Genomic DNA, 21780 nt, shown 5'->3' on the forward strand with positions numbered 1-21780 from the left:
CAGACTCTGAGACAGATTTGTGTGCAGGAGTATTCTTGTGATCAATACTTTTAGGGAGTGAAAAAAACAGGATTGGGCAGAGCGAGCTGTTGAATTGCATTTCAGTTGCTTAGGAAGCTTCAGCTCATCCCAGGGAACTCTGGGACCAGGATGGCCCTTCAAACTGTCCTTGAATTGGGGCAGAGGGCTTGGCCTTCATATCCCTGTGCCCTTCAGTCACTGGATCCACAGTGCCCTAGGGAGGGGTGTGACCTTGGATGCGGCAGCTCTCTTCATGTCAGCGCAAATCCTGCAGAGGGACTTGACCAACACTTGTCAGCCACTGACCCCAAGAGCTTGGGGGCAGAGTGAGTTCTTCACTTGTGGAGGTGAGGGGATGGATAGCCTCTCCGGGCTTCCACTCGGCATGTTACTAACTTACGTGTGCCCTAGTTCCCTCTTTCTATCAACAGAAACGGAAAGAGGGGCTACCGTTGAACACGCTTTCTACTTCAACAGCTTACACATCGCTTATCACCCTGCAAGACAGCTGTTTTGTCCAACACCTAGCATGATACGAAGCACATTCGCAATAGCTGATTATTGAGCATTTACTCTGTGCTGTGTACTTTACATATAATAACTTATTTAACTTTATAATCCTTCCAAATGGGTACTATTACTGTTATCACTAAATAGAGGAGGAAACTGAACCTTTGCCCAGGACTCACCAAAGTTTTGTGAAATTGGATTAACTTTTCTTTGTGTAGACAATAAATTAAGGGCATAGGTTAAATGCTTTAAGATCCTGCTAAGTCTGAACACCTATCTTGCAACTTTAAATCAGTATATTTTCTTTTTTGACTATTAAAAACTGTTTATTTAACAAAAAAGTTCAACATGAAAACGCACGACCTGATTTTTATATTGTAGTGAAATAGGTGCTAGGGAGACAGGGCACGTGGAAGCAGTCAATTTCTTCCAGGAACACACCCATTGTTTATACTCCTTCCAAGACTTCTAACATAAGGATACTATTTCCTCGAATTACCACCATTCCAATATTGTTCTGTTGCCATCTCCACACATTGATCTATCACAATTGATCTATCATAGAGGGATCGAACCCCTGCCATATTCCATGGACATGTCTGCCACCATTTAGTTTCAATGATAATTTCTTGCCCATAAATATTTCAACTCGGGAGGGTGAGCTTTGCTCATGGTGTCTACTTGGCAAGCTCAAAGATGCTTCCAAACGAAATTCCTAAATCAGTATATTTTCACCATTTCACATAGGTGTCTTGTGTTAGAAGCAAGTAAGATTCAGAAATGTGGCTATAAATAAGAAGGGGAGGTCAGCAAGTAACAGGTCACCTGTAAATATGAACAACTCTTGACTCATCCTTTGGGGATGTGCTGCTTCCCTGGAGATATAAACATATACAAAATCCACATCGCCATACTTATGAAATGCCTTGCATCTATAGTGTGAAATATTTTGATTAGAGAAAATGAGTATTTTTCCCCACAGTGGGTCTTTAGCAATACTGTAATGCCGAATGCCAGGTTCTTTAGCGGGTCAAGGTTTTTTATGACCTCACAGATGTTACATGTGGAAAACACAGTGTTCGTGTGCATTTTTGTGTCTGTTCTGGGAAAAGGACCCACAGTTTCATTCAGTTCTCAAAAGAAAGTCATTAAAATAAAAATGGATAAGAACTCTTAAGAGTTTGTTGGAAAAAATTGCTTATCTGTTATTATAATTTTTAAAACAACAGAGTTATAATCATATTGATTAGATCAGCTATCACACCACCAAATGGAAGGCAGCCTCAGTTAGACACTACCTCAGGAATATTTTAATTTTATGAAACTTTTATGTAGAGTTTTTATTTTCTGGTACTATGTACTGTTTGATTTTATTTTGTTGTCATTTACTACTGTTGACGATTTTTCTCCAGAATGTCTATTTAATGAATATGTTGATATTGGTTGAGGTTGATTCTATAATGGATTTATTTCATAAATTTTAAGGTAAGAAAGTTAAGTCAAATTTCAAATGTTTTATCAGCAAGATTAGGACAAAGTCACGACTTGCAATTAATAACGAAACTCGTGGTACTTGCAAGTTACGAATGAAAGTAGCCACAAGGATGAGGAACACATCATGCCATTTAAAAGGATAAACATAACAAAAATGGAGATTTTCACTGTATGCAAACAAGTCATTAGATGGTATGATGACAGCCCCTGAGCAGGGCTGTAGCCATGGAGACTTCCTTTGTGTTGCTTTCCCTCGTGTTTCTAACCCTGACTTACTGGCACTTGGCGGTAATTCTGCTTTCCTGTCTTCCTACTCCGCGGGCCACCTCATTCACTCATTCTTCTCATTGCACTGACTCAGCGTTTCATCGTCTTTACCACCACTTCTCATTTGTAATTTTACCTTTGAAAATCATCCTTTGGGGGCACCTGGGTGGCCCCGTTGGTTAAGTGTCCAACCCTTGGTTTCAGCTTAGGTCATGATCTGTAGTTCATGGGTTCGAGCCGAGCCCCGCGTTGGGCTCTGCGCTGCAAGTGTGGAGCCTGCTTGGGATACTGGCTCTCTGCTCCTCTCCCACTCATATTCTCTCTCTCTCTCTTTCATGTCTCTTCCCCCTTCCCCTCTCTCCCCCTCCCTCTGTCAAAATAAGTAAGTAAAAAAAGAAGAAGAAAGAAAATCATCCTGGTTCCAGATGCCATCTGTCTTGCATTGCTATACACCTTCCGTGTTTAGAAGGCGCCTGGATGGCTCAGTTGGTTAAGCAACCGACTTCGGCTCAGGTCATGATCTCACGGTTTGTGGGTTCAGGCCTGCGGCAGGCTCTGTGCTGACAGCTCAGAGCCTGGAACCTGCTTCAGATTCTGTGTCTCCCTCTCTCTCTGCCCCTCCCCTGCTTGTACTCTCTCTCTCTCTCTCTGGAAAATAAATAAAACATTTTTTAAAAAAAGAGAAGAAAAGTAATTCTTCACTCTGGCTATGCACTAAAATCTGGAATGTTTTCAAATGAGCCTTTCCCTGGCATTCTTATTCAAAAAAATCAGGCGTGGGGTTTGGGTATCTATGTGATTTTTAAAACTTCACAGGTAATTTCCATGTGTAGTCAGAGTAGAGGCATCCAGTAGACTGTGGAATCCTTTAGTTATTTTAAATTGAGTGTTCTGTGGTAGTTCCAGTCATTAAACTACCTTAATGCACAGTATGTACTCTAATTTTTTGTTACATTTAAAATGGAAGAGATAATGGGAACTAATCTAAGTGAATAAATGACATTTATATCACTCTCAGACCTAATTCTTTAGGCAGCTCAGCTTTTTTATTGGGATTTTATTGTTCTGGATTGCTCAGGGTTAAATCTTGACATTACCACTCAGTAGCTGTGTGGCCTTAAGTGCTTTGTGGCTCAGTTTCTTTAACTTGAAAAATGGGGATAGTAATAGTACCTACCTCACAAAGTTACTGTGAGAATTAGGTAAATTAGTATACGTAAAGCACTTGGTAAGTGCCTGGCACTTAAGTGTTAGCTGAACGTTAGTATTTTAATGTTACTAGAGATGTTCATAGAAGACTAAGGAAAGGAAACAGCTCCTTTTAAGAGCTGTTTGCTAGGACATTTAGAGTGTTTATTACTACCCTAAAAAGTTGTCTTAAGAACCTTATGAGATAGGGACACCTGGGTGGCTCAGTTGGTTAAGTGTCTGACTCTAGATTTCCGCTCAGGTCATGATCTTGAGGTCATGGGCTCGAGCTGTGTCGGGCTCTGTGGGGAGCCTGCTTAGGATTTTCTGTCTTCCTCCCTCTCTCTCACTCTCTCTCTCTGCCCCCACCCCCCGGTCTCCCCTTCTCTGCTCGCATGCTCTCTCTTTCTCTCTCAAAAATAAATACATAAACATTAAAAATAATGACCCCTATAAGATAGGTATTAGTGTCAACATTTTCTATATGAGAGAACTGTTACAAAAAAATAACTTCCTTTGAATTATCTGTCTTGTAAGGGATTTGAACCCAGATGCATTTTACCCCCAAAGCCGAGGAAATTCTTTTCTGCAACACATGCTGATTCTATTTGTGGTAAAGCCCATTAGTTCCTAGAGGATTTATATGAAAAGATACTTTTCTATGGCCACATTATTATATATAAATGTTTAAATAAAACACTGTGTATGCTTGTAATTTATTTATAATGGGATAAATTTCTATATGTTTATGACTTTGTTTCCGATTTTAACCACATCAACAAACTAAGCTCAGATCAAATGGAAATTTTCACTACTCCTTTGTTTTCACTTGTAAATAATTTATCTTGTATAACAGCTTTATCATTTTTAACTGAGACCTGACACTTGCATTATGGACCCTGTTTGCTGATGTAATCCCGTCCCTGTTGTCCAAAAATAACTTCAATTTGCAGTTGGTTTTTTGTTAATTTATTACTTTGTTTTAGATTCCTTTTCCATAGAACAAGTAAGTTGGGCAAGGTTATTTCCAAGACCACTTCTATAAAAATCACAGAGTTCTATGAAATTATTACTGTATTATTATTTAATACTGTAGAGTACTAGTGTTTATTGCTGCCATGTGAACGTGGCTATCTTGTTTTGATTGCTCTATACCAATTTTTCTGTCTGTTTCTATAGGCTCCAGTAGCCCACAGTTATGCCCTGTGTTTGAAGCCGGGCATCTTTAAAGTATTTTTCTGTCATCTTCCTTATGGGTACCTCATATCAACTTACCAGGCTATAGTCGTCTCTTTAAAATTAATTCTCTACATATATCGAGCTCTGTGGACATGTGTTACGTTGAATGTATTTCAGTAGCTGTATGTAACATCTGTAGTAGGTTGAGATCTATATCCTTACAATAGAGTACGGAGGCATTATAACAGTGTTTTGGTCTAGAATGTGATGCGACATTGGCATAAGACTCTCCCGTCCATCTAACGTATATATTAATATCCTTAATTCAGTTTTCAATTTTGATTTCAATTTTTAATTTCCTTTATTTCTTGTCACTGAGCTGCCTGAGTAGGTGATTCAGTGACAAGTCTTAGCATTGTAGTGCCAGTAGCAACCCCCCCCTTTTTTTTCCTTTTTGCAAAGGACATTCCTATTTCTAGTTTTTAAATAACCTTGATCTGAAGTTTTCTGATAGCACTGTAGAATGGTTTTTTCTTATTTGTGTGTCTTCATCTATGTGTGCTCCAGTGTCACCATAGTTAATATATTTAATTCTGTAAGTTCAAACAATTTTATATCCGAAAGGGACAATAGAGAACAGCTAGTCTAATCCCTTCAAAAGCTGCAGAACTTGGGGCAACTGGCTGGCTCAGTAGAGCACGTGACTCTTATCTCAGGGTCATGAGCCTGAGCCCCACATTGGGCATAGAGCCGTAGAGATTACTTTAAGAACACACATACGCAAAAGCTGCAAAACTTTTGGTAGGTCTCCTAAAAAGACTTCCAGTAAGAAGTGAACGGACACATTTTGTGAACTTGTTTGTAGATTGCCTTCCATGTCCGTAGAAAACCTAATTTCTAGGACTCTGTGCAATGGTCAGATGCCCAGGTCTATGTGTTACTGCTCTACCTCTGTCTTCCGTGATCGTACCGCAAATGCTGGTGAACTTCTTAATGCCACCCAGGCCACTAGAGGACCTGGATGCTTGTATAAGTTCCTTCCTTAAACCTTGGGTTTTCAAATTCTGTTCCGCAGAGCCCTGGGGCTCCTTAGAGGTGGTTGGTGGCTGCCTGGGCTCTCAACGCTACTTAAAGGACAGTAAGCACTGATTTTTGTGTGCTTTAGAAGTTGAAGTTTGGCATCACACTGTGTCTACAAAGAGAAACTGTCAAAGATAAGGCTAGACTCTACAAAACAGATAGACAAACATCAGATCCATCAGGACATCTTACTGACTCTGCCTTCAAGATACATAAAAAAATTCAGCTACCTCTTACCACCTTTACTGTTATCACTCTGGTTGGCTACCTTCATTTCTCACCCGGTTAATGCCAAGCCTTCCAGCTTCTATGCTGCCCCCCTTATGCTAGCTTTTTCATGGTAGACATGGTATACCATGGTAGATAATACCAAAGGTAGATAATATACTCAAGGGTATCCACATGGCTAGTCAGCAAGACACTCAAGAATCAGGAGCTTTTCTATCTACTGGTGAACAAAATAGAAAATGTAGAAAATGATGATTTTTTGAAAGACCCTTCAAATCAGCAAGACCCTAAAAACCAGGAGGAAAAAACCTGGACAACCCAGTTTAAAAACAAACACATTGTCAGCATTTTACTATAGAAAGAATGTGGATGCCAAAAAATACCCAACTTACCCAATAATCAAAAGACTTAGAGGATAAGACAAATTTACTAGAAATACTTGTTTAAAATAATTATTTTAGGGGCGCCTGGGTGGCTCAGTCGGTTAAGCATCTGACTGCAGTTTTTAAAGCGTCCAACTTTGGCTCAGGTCTCGATCTCACAGTTTGTGAGTTCAAGCCCTGCATCAAGTTCCGTGCTGACAGCTCAGCAGCCTGTTTCAGATTCTGTGTCTCCCTCTCTCTCTGCCCCTCCCCTGCTCACACTCTGTCTCTCTCTCAAAAATAAATAAACATTAAAAAAATAATAATAAAATAAAATAATTTTTATACTGAATGGATAGTCGTGTAATTAAAATGATAGATTTTTATATTTTAAAATAAATATTAAAACCTCAATGATTATGACATCCATAGGAAGCCCTGTAGCTAAGAATAAATTTAAGAAATATGGAGGAAATTATAATACTTTACTGAGGGAAATAAAATTTGAGTAAATAAAAAGGCATGTAGTTCTTTGATGGATGATTCCATGTGGTCAATGTCTTAGTTATTCCCAAATTCATATGTGAATCTCACAGAAATACAATAAAAAATCTCAACATCATTCCTTTTTTTTTTTTAAGTTTATTTATTTTGAGAGAGAGAGAGAAAATTCCAAACAGACTCCATGCTGTTAGCGAAATCCCATGAACTGTGAGATCGTGACTTGAGCCAAAATCAAAAATTGGATGCTCAACCAACTGAGCCACCCAGGTGCCCCCAACATCATGGTTTTAATAACTAGTCAAAATTATCCTAAAATTAACTTACCAGAGATCAATAGAATATTTGACTTATTTTGTTTTAGTTAATAAACATGTAATATATACCTGTCACTGTTTTAGGCATTTTGCAAATATTAACTCTCTTAATCCTCATTTGTAATCCTTTGAAGTATATAATTATTTAAAAAGCCAACCTTTGAAGTACTGTGAAAATATAAAATACTCAGATATAAACGTAAAGAATATGCAAGATTTTTACACAAAAATTTTTTTTTAATTTTATCAAAAAGCATTTTTTAAAGACCTAAATAAATAGGGAGATAGACACTTTATGGCGTGGAGTACCCCATATAATTAGAATGTCAATTTTTATAAATTCAGTGCCATTCCAAACAAAACACCCCCATGATCTTTGTTGTTTTCATTATTAAACTTGACAAGCTGATTCTCAAGTTTATGGGACAGAGCAGTGAGTTAATAAAAGCTATGACACTTCTAAAGAACAAAGAGAGATTTTCTTTACCTTATATCAAAAGTTATTATAAATTTATAGTAATTAATATAGTCTTATTTTGGTGCAAAACAGACCAACAGACTTCTCTATAGAACAGAATAGACAGCACAGAAATGCTTCTAAACAGACATAGGAATTTGATTCTATACAGATCTAGAATTATGGATCAGTGAAATAAAGGATAGAATTTTTGATAACTGGTATAGTTACCACAGGGAGAAAAATAAAATGGGATACCTAATGCCATTGTAGCTAACCCCCCTAACAAAACAAAACCCACAAAAAACTATATGGATTTAAAGACTTAAATATGAATGCCAGAAGCATAATACTTTAAAGAGATGATATGGGGGGCGCCTGGGTGGCGCAGTCAGTTAAGCGTCTGACTTCAGCCAGGTCACAATCTCGCGGTCCGTGAGTTCGAGCCCCGCGTCGGGCTCTGGGCTGATGGCTCGGAGCCTGGAGCCTGTTTCCGATTCTGTGTCTCCCTCTCTCTCTGCCCCTCCCCCGTTCATGCTCTGTCTCTCTCTGTCCCAAAAATAAATAAACGTTGAAAAAAAAATTTTTTTTTAAATAAAAAAATAAAAAAAAAATAAAGAGATGATATGGGAAAACATGACCTTGGAATGAGAAATATTCTGTAAACAGGTAACAGAAAAGCTAACCAAACAATAAAAAAGATGAATAATTGAACTACATTAAAATTACAAACTTCTATAGTCAGAAATATCTTTAAAAAACTGAAAAGTAAAGCCACAGAGGGAAAGGTCTTTAGAGCACAGGTAACTGACAAAAGATTCTTAAACACATTTATGTTTGGGAAAAAGAAAAAACGGAAAAATAAATGCAGAGAAGAAAAATGCATAAAGATTGAAAAAGCACTTCACAGGGAATAAGAGTGGCTAAGAAACCTATGAAAAGATACTATGTCTTGTAATCAGTTAACTGCAAATTAAAAGCAAAATGAACTATCATTTCTCATCTACCAAACTGAAAGCTTACAGTGTGACTATCAAATTGTGATGAGGATTTGGAGCAAATAGAATGTTTATTATACTTGCTGTGGAGTGTAATTGGTTTAAGCTTTCGAAAACAGTTGGGTGTACTATCCCGTGAGTCTACTCTTCACTTATTCTAGAGAAACCTTTCCACCTGTGGGAAGAGTAATCGCCTCCTATTTTGTGGATTGCTTCTTGGTTACCTTGACAATGTGTTTCAAATAACACAGTTCTCTGATTTCAATGAAGTACAGTTTATCGGTTATTTTATAGTTCATGCTTTTTGTATTCTAAGAAATACTTGCCTACCTCCGAGTCTCAAAAAATCTTCCCCCGTGTGTTTTTCTGGGAGCTTTAGCTTTTGCATTTAGGTGTATGTAATTTTCAAGTATGATGTGAAATATAGGTACAGAAATTCACTTGTTCGAGCAACATCTGTTGAAAGCATTTTTCTTTTTTGCTGCCATTAAATTGCCTTTTTTGAAAATCAGTTGATCTTAGATGTCTGGGTCTGTTTCTAGATCCTCTGTCCTCTTGTCATTAATCCCTGTTTATTCACTCCTACCACATTGTCTTGATGGCTTTAGCTTTAGAGTAAGTACTGAAATCAGATAGTTTCTCCCTTTGAGTTCTTCTGTTGTTAACTTATTTTGTCTATCCTAAGTCATCTGTGGTTTGACAAAAATTTTGGGATCTATTTGTTAGTTTGTCTAAAAAAGCGAAAAATGGGGCACCTAGGTCACTCAGATGGTTAAGTGTCTGACTCTTGAGTTTGGCTCAGGTCATGATCTCACAGTTGGTGGGATCGAGCCCTGTGTCAGGCTCTGCGATGTCAGTGTGAGGCTTGCTTGAGATTCTCTCTCTCCCTCTCTCCCTCTCTCTCTCTCTCTCTCTCTCTCTCTCTCTCTCTCTCTGCCCTTCCCCCATTCTTGCATGAGCGCTCTCTCTCTCTTGCAAAATAAATAAGCGTTTTTAAAAAATAAATAGGGCCGCCTGGATAGCTCAGTAAGTTAAGTGTCTGACTTCAGCTCTGGTTGTGATCTCGGGGTTTATGAGTTCAAGCCCCACATCAGGCACTCTGCTGTCAATGCAGACCCTGCTTTGGATCCTCAGTCCCCCTCTTTCTGTCCCTCCCCTGATGGTTCTTTCTCTCTCCCTCTCTCAAATAAACTTTTTTAAATAAAAAAATAAATGAGCAAAAAGCCTGTTGGGATTTTGATTGGAATTGACTATAATCTATAGATGAATTTTGGGGAGAGTTGACATGTTAACAATTTTGTCTTCCAATATGTGAATAGGCACTATTTATACCTTCTTCAGTTCCTCCTCAGCACTATTCTTTAATTTCTAAAGGTCTCACAGAGACTTTCAGGAGACTCAGAAGAAGAGGAAACGGAATGAGTCAGAAAAAATATTTGAAGAATATTGAAACTTTCCCAAATTTTCTGAAAGACATAAATTTACAGGTTTAATAAGTTCAGAAAAATCCCAAACAGTTGAACTTTAAGAGGGTCATGCCTCCAAACATCATAATTGTAATTTGTTTCCAGCTTTGACTATACTATTTTTCTTGTCTGCCTATGTGGTTGATAAATGATACCTGTTGTTACTTTAATTTGCATTTTAAACATTTTAGGTTGGTTTTCTTGTGTTGTGTTTACCATTTTTTAGTTCATCTATGAATTGCTTGTTCTGTGGTGGTTTTTTTTTTTTTAACTGAGATATGATGGATATGTAACATATTAGTTTCAGGCATACAACATAACGATTGGATAATCTCATCACCACAGGGAGTCTAATGAATGCGTCACCATACACAATTATTAGATTATTCTTTTCCTTGTGTTGAGAACTTTTAAAATCTACTCTCAGCAACTTTCAAATATGCAATACAGTAATATTAACAATAGTCCCCATGCAGTACATCACATCCTCAGAACTTATTTATTTTATAGCTGGGATTTTGTACATTTTGACCTTTCACCCATTTTGCCCACCTCCGTCTTTGTCCTCCGTGTTATTTTTTATACCAAGTTCTTTACTTTGGTACTATTGGTACTTTTAAAATAGATCTATATACAAACATCTTTTCAGCTTATTGTTTCGTATTTGCATTTTCTGATTCTTTGTGGTAGACATTTAAAATTTTTATGTAGTCAGATCTTTAGTCTTTATTTTCATGTTGTTGAACCAAAAAAATAAGGAATATACATGCATATATTTTCATTCAGTTTGGTAGTCAATAATATGTATTCAGGGGTCTAGAATCACAGTGACGGGAGGTAATAAAAGTGGCTTTCCCAGTTACCAGTATGGGAAAATACTAGAATGAATTTTGAGCTATCAGTTGAAGTCATGGTTTTTTAGTATGCATGAAGACAGATATACAAGTATAGATATGTGTGTATATGTTGGTTAGTATGCAGTCATATATTTCCTAGCTGTGGTCACTGAAAGGGCCTAAGAGCTGTGACATCCCAGTAACAATGTGTGCCTACCCAGAGCTCAGAAATTGATTTTAAATACGACTGTTTAATAAAACAATCCAGGACTCCTTGGAGAAGTGGTTGAATCCAGGACTGAGGCAGGGAAACAAGTTGAACCTGGAACATCTATAATGTCAAAAATTAAGGAAGGGCTTAAAATAGATGGGGGAAGGGCTTAAGGAAGGGCTTAAAGAAGGGCTTAAAATAGATGTCATAAGGACACGGGAGCCAACCTGAAGGTGCTTTCGATAGCCAAAAGTGGAATAATTTCAGCAACAAAATAAATGATATATTTTATGGAATTATAACCCCTAGAACAAAATAAATACCCATGAGTCCACACTAATTAACTCTATCAAGAAAGGAAAAGAGACAACTCTTGCAGAAGAATTTTAATTGATAAATATAGAAGCAATGAGGAAATACTAAATCTGCATCAGGCAAAGACCACAGTACTAATTGTTGTAGACAAAATCCACTAGTAGATGCTAAAAGCAGTATATTAACACAGGCTTAAACTATCTCCTCTCAAGATATTTATCAATAACAAAGGGAAATTGGAACTCCACTGTAATTGGTTACCATAACCAAGTGATCAAAGTTAACATTGTCAGTAGTGAAATACTCACCCTGATATGATACACTGAGAAGGAGTCAGTATCACTTATGTGGTATTATGGCCAAAAATGCGTAGCCTCAGTGTAATTGTGAGAAAAGATCAGAAAAACCTCGACAAAGAGACAATCTACAAAATGACCAATTTTCATCAAAAGTGCCCAAGGCATGAAAGTCAAGTGTAAGGACCGGTCATAGATTGCCGGAGGCTACAGAGACATGACAGTGAGATACAACGTGAGATCCTGACGTGGGTACTCGAACAGGAAAAGGACGTGAGCAAAATTCAGTTAAGGTCTGTAGTTTAGTCAGTAGTGGTCTACCAGTATTAACTTCCTAGTTTTGATAATCACATAATGGTTATGTGAGTTGACATTAGAGAAAGCTGGGTAAAGGATCTATATGAATTCTCTTTCCTATTTATGCATCATTTGTACAAGTCTAAAATTATTTCAGAATAGGACGTTTTTAAAAAGCTCTTCTTCCAAGATGGTAGGATAAAGATAGATTTATATTTCATAGTAGTATAAGTAATACTGCAATTTCAAAGTAGCTGAGGATGTTCACAATTAGAAATAGCAATTCTGTTTTTCTATGGCTTTCCTTTTCCATATCCCTCCCTCCAAGGTTTCTGAGTGTGTTATGCAACCCTGGGGTAGAAAGTTTAGTACGATTTTATTTATAGATTTAAAAACAAAAGCATAATGATTAGAAATTCTTAGCATATTTCATTGTATTAATGTGTAGGCTTTGGAAGGCAAAGCAGATTTTTCAACATTCAGTTTTATTCCATGTCTGTGAAATCTCAGTACTTCTTACCTATAATTCAGTGTTTTAGCTAGATGTGTTTTTCCCTAGGGTAGTACATGAAATTAACGTGAAAGAAAATATCAGAGTAAATATTTCCATACTCTGAATTTTGTTTATTGCTAGTCATAGGAAAAAAAGAAAAAGATGTTTCATGCAGTTCTCGATAAAGTTTTTAAAGTTTTATATTAGAGATACAATGGTGTGCTTCTAAGGTATGGGCCTAAATTTCTGAAAATTTTAAAGCATGTTTTGTTTTACATTTACAAGTTCTGCTCGAGCCTGTACAATTAATTGTGTTCCTTAAACCTACACTAAGGAAAGGCTGCCCATGGAAATTATATGGTGTTGATTTCTGGTCATTCTGGAAGGGAGATGGGAAAGACGGGAAGGTGTGTCAGTCAGGAGACAGAAACCACATCAGTTATCTGAACAGGGAAATTATAAAGAATTGCTTCCTGGTAGAAAGGGGTAAAGTACTAGAGGAAGTAAAATAGTAGCTACTACTTCATCTGAGGTGAGGTAAGATAGATACTGAAGGAACTAAGGACTCTTCTCCGAGATTGGACTTTTTCAAAGAGGGAAGCATCTAGCCTGTGAGAAGTGGAGAAACTTGCCAATGGGCTTGGGGAGAAGCGGCCTGCTGTAGCCTTGGGGGTTGGCGGGGGGGGGGGGGGGTGCAGCGCAGGTAGGGGAGGTGAGGGGCAGCTTGGAACCTGTCCTGAAGTTGCTGGAGGGATGGGGGTAGCTCTGAAGGAGCAGTCTGCCATTTTCACCGGGGGGGGGGGGGGGGGGGGGGGGGGGGGGGGGAAGTGTCTCTACTCTTGCAGGATCACTCTGTTGACCTCCATTGACAACCTTAACATTTTCCACTGGCTGGCAAAGGAGATACCTACAGAGCCCAGCTCCGGTATTACAAAGTAGCAGGGGAAAACCGTGGATTTTTAGCTGAGATACTACAAATTGAAAACTGGCCCAGAAGAAATCATTTATCGTTATAATTCTAAGCTACGGTCTCATAAGTCAGAACTGTCAAATTACTAAAATTTCAGTCTTCACTTGGTCCTTTATAATGAGCTAATCATGTCCTCTATAAATATTTTTAACTGAGTTGTAGTGTTATAAGTTCTGGGAGACCAACAAAGAAATTGTTCTTTATTTTGTTTCTTCTTTCTGAGGCAGACCCTTATCATAGCTGTATAGACCTCCAGGCAATGTAGTCTCCTAGTGCTGAAAGGAGGGGGTTTAAAACAAGATGAACCAGACCAGGCCTCCGAAACCTGAATCCTGCCTGTGGGTGCCAGGCACAACTAACCCCATTTTGCATTTACAGATAAATAAATGATGGTTGGTAACTGTTGCCTCAAATTTGCATTTCAATGGCCTAGTAATGTCCCATCACTTACCTACTACTTCACAGGGATGTTAGTGATAAAGAATAATTAATGATTTGCTAACAAGATCAGATCTTTGATTATAATGTACAATAGATGTACAAATTCTATATTTAACTTTTATTTGCCTTTTAATTGCTATGGATTTCTGGGCCTGCTACTAGGTACTTTATCAGACTGAAGAAATGGTTCCTATAATCTCTTATCCTCAGACCCAGTGGACATTACAATGTATTTTCTCCAAAATAGAAAAGGCAGTCCCGTTCCATTATATGTTGTAAATTGTTGCATTGCCATCCATTTTGGCTGCAGTTGTCAGTTCACTGGGACAGCATTCTGTGAGTTAAGAAAGAATAAAAATGGCAAGCAGGGGATTTACTAGTGTTTTCATGTTGAACAGTTTAAGGGGGGGGGAATACAATTGGCAAATGAAGAATTCTTCAGACTTGTAAGCACGGGAAAAGAATTTCGGGCCAAGAGGATGTAATGTATTAAGCCCAAGCTCGTTTAAAATTCTGCTTTGCCTGACCAGCCGTCACATCACAGAGCAGTCTGCTCAGAACGTCTCCAGTGCCGGTTCTGTGACCTCCCAAAGCTTTCCTACAGCAGTTGGCTTGAGTGGAGCAGGCCGCTCTGCTTCTGGGAAGAGAAGAGTTCTGGGCAGTAGCAAGAGTCCTAAAATACTGATGTGGCCACTCCTCAGGTATAGCAGTAGTATATAGTTCTATGCACTGCCATTCAAGCTGTTTTCATTGCCCAGAAATCATTACACTGAACTTATAGGTTGTCACTCAAGTTAATTTTGGTAACTGGAAGGTAGAATTTGCCTTTGTGGACATTTATATATAGGACACGTATGTATATATATTTATATAATGTGCTTTTGTAATACATGTGAAAGGTTGAAAAGTTACTGCCTTTCATATTTAATGCACCCTTAAATCTTATATATGTAGTCACTCAAGTGCACAGAAATGGAAGCCTCATGTGATTATTCTCTTTAAATGCGTGTGTTGCTGGTGTAGTGATCCTAAGGACCGTGAAGTACGAAGTATTCGTTTGTATCACATGAAGTTGCCGTTCTTGAAGTCAGAGGCGATAAAATATTTTCAGTTTCACCTGGGTCAACCTAATGAATAGTAAAGTATCAACTCTGCTGTCCTATAGAAAAGCACCAGATTATTAAAGTAAATGGCCTAAGCTAGAACCCAAATTAACAACTGGACAAGAGACAAATGATTTTAAGGAAAATATAGCTAATGAGTAATTTATGACAGTCCTGTACCGTGGTGGCAGAAGTGAGGTGTGGTCCTCACCACCGTATTGGCAGAAAATACTTTGGTCAACAGATTTTTCAGTCTCTGAACGATGTGTTTTATGCCTAGGATTATCTAGATCCTTGCATGTAAGTTATTGCACATTTGCTTACGTGGCTGCCTTCCTGACACACCTTCCAGGAGATTTTTATTTCTATACTCTTAGCTCCCTTTCTGACTTTTAAATATCAAGCTGCTTGCCCTTTAGTGGTATCGTATATTAGTGCCTGGGGTTCTGTACTTGTATTTCACATTGCTGACAGCCTTGCCTGGAAAGATGCTGTTGGGCAGTACCTCGTCCCCTTTTGAGGTTGTGTATTTTCTACTGGTCTACTTTTATCTCCTGCTATTTTCTAATGATGGGGGTCCCTGAGGTCTTTTATTTCTCTGAATGAAAGTGGAATCTGATATTATTTTTAATAATCTTCATTCTTGTTGTAAGGTGTATTTTGAGCAATGGCTAGTGAGTATCTAGGATCGTAAAAGAGTGACCAGGTGACATGATTTTCCATTTTTAATAGAAACTGACTTTTGGGTCGTTCTGTCATTTTCAAGGAAAGTGCTACCGACAGCGGTAGGCCCACTGCCTTCTTACTGGTGATAAGCAGTCACTTTTTCCTATTATCCAGAAAGTAATTTATTTAAAATTTCTGATTGGGACCTTGTCTGATTCAACCTTACCATGGTTCACAACATAAATTATAGCGTGCCATCTACAGAACTCCTCTGTAATGATTCATTGTTTTCCATTTAATGTGCAGCTAATGCAGCGTTTATAAGTTAATGGGTTGATAAACTTAGAGAACTCTTTTATCTTGAATATGAAAATGCAAAGACTAATTTTTAATGCAGCATTATTTTTCAAAACCTCAGCTATTAATGAAGCTATTAATTAGAAGTGTTTTGCCCTTAATTACTTCCAGACTTGGTACACCACATTAGCCTAACTTTTTGGGCAATTATGTGTTTTTCATGGACTTTTGATTCCAAGGTACTCTGTTGATTTTACCCGGAGCATTATATGTTTGCAAAACATGCTCCTGTGGAAAGTAGAGATTGGCGGTTATTCCTGCCTTTCACATGTGGAAGCGAAGATGACTTCATTACTGGGAGAAAGGAATCCAGTGTGCAGAGTCTTTTGCTGTCAATTATAAAGTGACTATGTGAAGTTCATGTTTAAATGCCTTATCTCACTGAGGAAACTTTATTTTCACATATCCTTTTCTTTGGCTCTTTCCTTCAAAATTCTAGAATCTTTGTGGTGTGGTCATTTCTAGATGAATTATAAAATGTAAAATTTTTAACTTGTTTTATAAAACATTGAGAAGATTGGAAGGGATGAAGCAGGTTGAAATAAATATTAGGGCAAATATTCTGAGTGCATAAAATTGACAGGAAGCTATTTACAAGTAGAGTAAGAAAGTATGTAGATAGTCTCACAGATGTTGAAAGATAAGTATGGCTTAGAGAGCATGTAGAAGCCAGAACTTTGATGAAAAAAGACTGAAAGTTAAAATTAAGCCTAAAATCTAAGAAATACCTAAAGCAATTGAGAAACCTCTATGTTGTATTAATTCCCTTTTTGATTATAGATAGTTTTTAGAAGGTGGTATTAGAATTTCTGTTTTGTTTCTAACTATTCTCATTTTGACGGGTTTAGAAGTACAGATGTTAGTGGCCTAAGAACATATAATCTGAAACATGCAATCTATTCTCTATTTGGTGGTAACGATGCTACTTAAGATTTTATTTATATTTGTTAAGAAATCATACAATTGCTCAAATAAAACTAATCTGATGTGGACATACCTCTGTACATAATGATTCAGAATCCAGAAGCAATTTATATATTCATATATGTATATAAGATACCATAAACAAAGTAAAAAAAGCAATAAAAATAACAGTAGTGGATTAAAAGAGAGAAACACATAAATTTGTTTTGATTCAAGAGTTCAAAATGATCCTGAGGGGGAGGATGGGGGATACCACACAAACTTCAGTGTCGCTTTTGAATGATGCAGGAGAATTAACTTATTTTGAAAATTGGTAAATAAAGGGAAATAAACATTTATCCTGTGTTTTCTGTACAAATGTAACCTAGCACAATCAAATGGTTGATGAGAGAAATTCCTGTTTATAACTGTGTTCTAGCCAATAAATGAAGAAGGGATAATAGAGTATTACCGCTGTACCACCCTGATCAATTAATGGACCTGAAGAATCACTCCTATTTAATAACCCCCAAAAGGAGACAGCCAGACATTGTATACTTCTGGATGGAAGTACGTAGCAACATTTAAGGAATAGTAAAGATAAAAATTCAAACCTGAATCTGTTCAGCCAGTTTATAGGACATACAGAGGCCAGAGGAACAGAGGAATGTAGGAATAATCAGCAGGACCCAGATTTTAGAAAATTCTGTGAGACAAAAGCACTGATTTCTTTCAGGAAAGCAAGGGTTGAGGGGCAACCTGTAAATTGAGATTTAAGAGATGTATTTGGATTGTGATTGGAGGAGACAAATGTAGATAAGTGAAGGAAAGGAAAAAGAAGGTGAGAGGGAAGAAAGGGAGAGTTAGGGCAACAGAAAGAAAATCAATAAAATGTGAAGGCTGACTTTCTATATGATGATACGAAATTATAAGTCCCAATCTTTTAGACATATATACTGAAGTATTTGTAGATGAGATTTGCTGCAAAGTAATTCAAGCTGCTGGGGAAAGTGAGTGAGGGTACAGATGCAAACAAGATTGGCCAGGAGCTCCAAACTCTGGAAGCTGGATGATGGTTGCAACAAGCTTTACCATATTCTTCTTTGTGTATGTTTGAGATTTTACATAACAAACAAGATGTCTACCAGTGGAACTGGCTGCCCCACGAAGTGGTGAACTCCATGCCACCTGACTGCATTCTGCATCTGTAGATCTCCATGAGGCCACGAATTTAAGTTTTCATTAAGCTCATCAGGTGATCTCAAACACCAGGATTGGATACCTCTGTGCCAGACCATCTTTGAAGTCTTATCTAATTCTGAGCTTTCTAAGTCTGGTATTCCTTGGAATGGTATGACCAAGATGTGCTCCAGAAACTCAGGGACACAGTGGTTGGAGGGACTAGCAAAGCTTGGGAAATAAAGGAAAACTTAACTGAGACCTTGAAACGTAGTTAAAATGTGGATGGTGGAGTGTGAAGTCCATTCATTCATTCCACAAATATTTTCAATGCCTCCTCCGTGCCAGACAGTGTGCCAAATGCTTGTGATCAAAACAGTAATGATGATCAGCTTGAACGTCATTTGTTATGGAGATCTTGTGTTACCGTAGAGGCAATGCTGGTCTTTGAGGACTGGAGCTTTGGCTTCTGAATGGGCTGTACCTCTTGCCCTTTACCGTAAAGTAAGCCACACAACGTCTCTGAGCCTCTGTTTTCTGATCTATCATAATGAGGTTGGACCATTCCAGCTCTTGACTTTTATAAAAATATGACAGGTGAAAATATTTTTGCGCTATAGCTTTTGCTGTGTATGTGGATGGTGTGGTCTGTGGAACTGATTTTTGTTAACCCTATCAATACCCACGAAATTTGCTTGTCACTGGGGTGGGTGAGGGTATTTTCTCTTTTTCCTGACTCTGTAATATAGTCCTGTGAACACATATTTAAGCTAGCTTAATGAGATTCTCTCCATAAACTGAAACAGTTCTGATCTTAAGCTCATTTACTGTCTGAGAACAGAATTGATCTTGCCTTCACATTTGATTCACCCTCTATAGATTTTGAGAGGAAGAAAAATAGCATTGCTAGCCTAGTTTAACTAGGCTGGAGTTACCAGGGAAAAGGCTGGAAAACCAGTGTTACAATACTTGTTTGCCCTTGTCTGTCTTCTTGTTGTGTGTTAATACATGCAGATCATTCGGATAAGCAATTCAGTGCTCCTTGAGGGCTCTGCCAGTTAAGGCGCTTCACTTTCCATACACGTTAAAATGATTAAGCGCTTGCTCGATTGTCATGAACCCAATTTATGGTTTCTGGGATTACCATCTGAGAAATAATATGGTGTGTTTCATTTGCAATATTAAATATAAAATCCTTTGCAGATATCATCTTAAGCCTGGAATATGGCATAGCCTATTATTTTTAACTAACTTGTTGTGTAGAATATAATGGACAGAATAGGGGATTTCATGTCAGGTAAACCCTGTTTTAGCATTATTCACAGTACGATCTGGAATAGCTTATTTAGGGTTTCTGAGATGCGGTTTTCCTTTTCTTCAAAATTGAAACTAATATATTCCTCCCAGGGCTATTTTCAGAATTAAATGAAATCCCACAGGTAAAGCATTCAGGTAAAGCATGCCACCCACCAGGCAGCAAATATAATTTCCCTTCTTCCTTCTTTCCTTCCCTTCGTTCGTTCGTTTGTTTTTCGTTTTACTGGTTTTCCTTCCTGTTTGGTAAAATGCTTTATGTTACATATTTTTAAAAGGAGTAAGCGTCCCAGTAGTTTTCCTCTTTTAAAAAAGTCCATTTTGGGGGCGCCTCGGTGGCTCAGTCATTTAAGCACCAGACTCTTGATTTGGGCACAGGTCCCGATCTCACGGTTTGTGAGTTTGAGTTCTGCATCAGGCTCTGCGCTGACAGTGCAGAGCCTGCTTGGGATTCTGTCTCCCTCTCTCTCTGCTCCTCCCCTGCTTGTGTGCTTGCACACCCTCTCTCTTCTATCTCTCAAAATAAGCTTTTAAACAGTCCATTTTGAAGTCTTAGGATAGTATACAAGAAAATATCTGCGACTGAGGAAAATAAGTAACAATATCTATATAATCCGGAAGATGGAGAAGAATTTATCAAGAGCCTGCCCCTAGCCTACGTGTTAGGCATGATGCATGTTCTATCATTTAATATTCCTGTCAACTCAAGAAATAGGTTTTTTCTCCATCTCTTTTTATATCATTAGATGAGGAAACTAATTACCTGAGATCAAACTGTTATCATATTGTAGGTGTAGGATTAGAATCCAGATCTTCCTTCTTAGCTCTCTACTACTCTCCATGGGTTTTTCAGTCACGGGAAGGCCGGGGGGTGACTTTGGCCTCCTGACTGTAAGTGGGAGGGGCAAAGTGTGGAGTGGGGCAACACATCTGAATTACGTGAGGACATTTTGGTTGTTTTTTTTTTTTTAATGTTTTATTTATTTTTGGGACAGAGAGAGACAGAGCATGAGCAGGGGAGGGGCAGAGAGAGAGGGAGACACAGAATCCGAAGCAGTGTCCAGGCTCTGAGCTGTCAGCACAGAGCCTGACGCGGGGCTTGAACTCATGAACCGTGAGATCATGACCTGAGCCGAAGTCGGACGCTGAACCGACTGAGCCACCCAGGTGCCCCACGTGAGGACATTTTCAAGCGATATTTATGGCACTCTGTTTCCCTCCAGTTTTGCTACCCTCATTCTGTCTGTCACAGTAAAACATTTCATAGTATGTCATATTCTGCAAGTATGTTGGGAGAGAAAAAAGATTGAACACTATTGTCCTGTGACATACTGCTTAGATAGGAAATTGTATAAATAATTACACCGAATTAAATCCATACATGGATGTAAAGTCTTGAAAATATTTTGACCACCTTATTTTTCTTTATTGCTCCTAGACAGTTTAGAAGTATTTGGACATTTTTATATGTTCTCAGTATAATAGAAGTAAGTACTGTAGTATATATTTTTTTCAGGTTGCACTTAGCGGTCACTGACAATAAAATAACAGAAAAATGTATTTCTTATTTTGGTTTGCAAAATACCTCTTGGTTCATCTTTTATTGAACATGAAGACTGGTTTATAGTGCTTTTCAATCTAAATTTAATTATGCAAAAGAATTAACTAAGGAAAATTAAGCCATATATAGCTGTTTTATAAATTTATTAAAAAGCTGTATGGGGGGGGGATATTAAAACCGCACACTGCCCAATAAGGTGTGAGGAAGCTAATTGCTTCCTGGCCCTCTCGAAATTACTCAGCCTGAAAAAAGAGAGCACATATTGATTTACTGTATAGTAAATGCCCCACGTCTCTCCTCCTCTAACACCCAGACACTTACCACGCACACACACCCAGCAGCAGTGCCACGGGCCTGCCTACCTGACCACTTCCACCGTCCAGCTTCCGTGATAACCGAGTCAGGATGGAACGTTTTCTTCCTTTGTAAAAGGAAATGGCGTACTATTGTCAAAGTGTGCAAAATGAATGGCAGCGTAGCCATTGTATGTATGTATTTGCTTTTAAGCTCAAGAGAAAGACGAGTTTCCAAAGGAAAAATACGATTTCCTGAGAATGTGGTCTCCCTTAATCTAATCTATTTCTATGCATACACTAGTATCAGTTCATCTGTTTATATGCATTATAACATTAGAAGCAATGTCGAAACTTAGCCTATTTGACAAATTTGGGGAGGTTCTTACAAAGATGATGCAAGTTCCCGTTGTATTCTCCAGCGCATTCTTTTGCTTTATTTTGGAGATGATCCGCTAATTGAGAGAATGGGCATTT

At 38.1% G+C, this 21780-nt stretch overlaps 1 protein-coding gene and 1 pseudogene across 6 annotated transcripts in view; one reads left to right on the forward strand and one right to left on the reverse strand.

Moving 5' to 3' along the window:
* Nucleotides 1-21780, forward strand: part of WDR7 (WD repeat domain 7) — a 352494-nt gene that overhangs the window by 205785 nt on the left and 124929 nt on the right. The window lies entirely within an intron of this gene.
* LOC128312349 (small nuclear ribonucleoprotein G-like) lies at nt 980-1203 on the reverse strand (annotated as a pseudogene).

Source organism: Acinonyx jubatus, chromosome D3 (genome assembly GCF_027475565.1).
Source record: "Acinonyx jubatus isolate Ajub_Pintada_27869175 chromosome D3, VMU_Ajub_asm_v1.0, whole genome shotgun sequence".
Classification (NCBI taxonomy): domain Eukaryota; kingdom Metazoa; phylum Chordata; class Mammalia; order Carnivora; family Felidae; genus Acinonyx; species Acinonyx jubatus.